At 48.0% G+C, this 2,813-nt stretch overlaps 1 pseudogene; it reads left to right on the plus strand.

The window, feature by feature from the left end:
- Positions 1-1,301: 1,301 nt before the first annotated feature.
- On the plus strand, positions 1,302-2,594 carry LOC119515289 (annotated as a pseudogene).
- The last annotated feature ends 219 nt before the right edge of the window (positions 2,595-2,813 follow it).

Raw genomic sequence — 2,813 nt, forward strand, 5'->3', positions numbered from 1 at the left:
GGGCTCCAAGAAAAAGAAAAAGGGGCACAAAGAAACAGGCACCAAATCAGGCTCACATTTGCAAACCTGGGGAGCTGGTGTCCAGCTCTGGAAAGGGTTGTTTGTTTGTTTGTTTTCCTTTTCTTACTCTCTGATACTTTATCTTTTTACACTTCAATAGCCCCTCAGAGCTCCAGCTTCACCAGTGCCCCAGGCAAGGGCAAAAGAGTAACTATTCAGGTGAAAGAGATAATTGCCTAAAGCATATATCTTTAAATAGTCTATACTGTGACTGACAAAATTTGAAGGGTGGGGAAAGGCCTTGAAAAGGGATTTTTTTAAATAACTATTCTACGTAGCTCCTTACAAAAAGCTTCAGATATTTGCAGCTGGCCTCTGGAACCAGGCAACAGAGAGCTAAGATAGGTCTGACAGACAAAGCCATAAATCTAGTGAGGAAGACAATTCTCTAAAGGGCATAATTTCCCCAAGAAAATGGGGTGTGTGGCCCAACTCAAGTGGCCACCCTCCTTCAAAGAACTCACAGCCCAGGGGCTACAAAAAAGAAACCAGAGTCTGCAGAGAATTAAAGACACCTGTGGCACCACTTTACACGGGTGGGGAGCTGTGTGCTAATGAGCACCACCTGCTGGATAGAATAGGCAAAGCACGGAATCTAGAGGCTTCACAGGAGGGTCTCATTCTCAGGAAATGCCGTATCTTTCTCCTGAGACCTGGACCTCTCTGGACTGGGAAAACCTGACTGGGGTCGAACAAATCTTGGAAGACCCATTCACGAAAAGGTTACATAGAGTCAGGGCAGAAACCAGATAAACAAGAAGTGAAAATTTCTGATCAACTAAATAGAAGGTCTACAGTAAGTTGAATTGAATGGCAAAGGATAGAGAAGAAAGCCAATCAAAAAGAAAACCCTAGGTAAAGGAGTGAAAATAAGCTCCAGAATTAATCAAGAAAATCAGATGCCTAGACAACTAAAAATAACGAGCCATACTAGGAAACATGGAAATACGGACCAGCCAAAGGAAAAAACTAACAGTTTAACTGAGATACAGGAAATGAAACAACTAATTAAAGATGTTCAAACAAATCTTCTAAACCAAATCAACAAGCTGAAAGAAAATGTGGCAAAAGAGATGAAGGATAAAAAGAAGATACTGGATGACCATAAAGAAGAATTCGTAAGCTGGAAAACCAAATGACAGAACTTATGGGAATGAAAGGCACAATAGAAGAGATGAAAAACACAATGGAGCTGCATCCATATCCCTAGTCCTGGCCTCTTGCCTTACTCCCCAGAAAACATGAGCTTCACCACCCGCTGAACCACCTTCTCTACCAACTACCGATCCCTGGGCTCGGTCCAGTTGCCCAGCCACCAGGTCTGGCTAGCCAGCAGGGCGGCCAGTGTCTATGTGGGCGCTGGGGGCTCAGGCTCCTGGATCTCCATGTCCTGCTCCTCTAGCTCCTGGGGTGGCTGGGAGTCTGGGGGCCTGGCCAGTGGGGTGGCCCGGGGTCTGGCGGGAATGGGGGGCATCCAGGGTGAGAAGGAGACCATGCAAGCCCTGAACAACCACCTAGCCTCCTACCTGGACAGGGTGAGGAGCCTGGAGACTGAGAATCAGAGACTGGAGGGCAAAATTCAGGAACACCTGGAGAAGAAGGGACCCTAGGTCAGGGACTGGAGCCACTACTTCCAGATCATCGAGAAACTGAGGTCTCAGATCTTTGAAATTTCTGTGGACAACGCCCACATCGTTCTGCAGATTGACAATGCCTGGCTGGCTGCTGATGACTTCAGAGTCAAGTATGAGACTGAGCTGGCCATGCTCCAGTCTGTGGAGAGTGACATCCATGGGCTCCACAAGGTCATTGATGACACAAATGTCACGGCTACAACTGGAGACTGAGATCAAGGCTCTCAAGGAGGACCTGTTATTCATGAAGAAGAACCATGAGGGGGAAATAAAGGGCCTACAAGCCCAGATTGCCAGCTCTGGGCTGACTGTGGAGGTGGATGCCCCTAAGTCTCAGGACCTCAGCAAGATCATGGCAGACAACCAAGCCCAGTATGATGAGTTGGCTCAGAAGAACCAAGAGGAGCTGGACAAGTACTGGTCTCAGCAGATTGAAGAGAGCACCACAGTGGTCACCTCTCAGTCCACTGAGATAGGAGCTGCCGAGATGACACTCACGGAGTTGAGACGTACTGTCCAGTCCTTGGAAATCAACATGGACTCCATGAGAAACCTTAAAGCCAGCCTGGAGAACAGCCTGTGGGAGGTGGAAGCCTGCTATGCCCTGCAGATGGAGCAGCTCAACGGGGTCCTACTGCACCTGGAGTCAGAGCTGGCACAGACCTGGGCAGAGGGGCAGTGCCAGGCCCAGGAGTACAAGGCCCTGCTGAACATCAAGGTGAAGCTGGAGACCGAGATTGCCACCTATTGCCACCTGCTAGAAGACAGAGAGGACTTCAGTCTCAGCAATGCCCTGGGCAGCAGCAACTCCATGCAAACCATCCACAAGACCATCACCCACAGGATTGTGGATGGCAAAGTGTATCTGAGACCAGTGACACCAAAGTTCTGAGGCCCTGAGCCAGTAGAAGCAGGGTGCCCTTTGGGGAACCGGTGACCAATAAAAACTTCTGCATCTTCAAAAAAAAAAAAAAAAAAAACAAAACACAAGGGAGACATACAAAAGTAGATGTGAACAGGCAGAAGAAAGGATCAGTGAACTGGAAGACAGGACATTTGAAATCACACACACAAAAGAACAGATAGGGAAAAGAATGGAAAAATACAAGCAGGCTCTTA

Source organism: Choloepus didactylus, chromosome 19, assembly GCF_015220235.1.
Source record: "Choloepus didactylus isolate mChoDid1 chromosome 19, mChoDid1.pri, whole genome shotgun sequence".
Classification (NCBI taxonomy): Eukaryota; Metazoa; Chordata; class Mammalia; order Pilosa; family Megalonychidae; genus Choloepus; species Choloepus didactylus.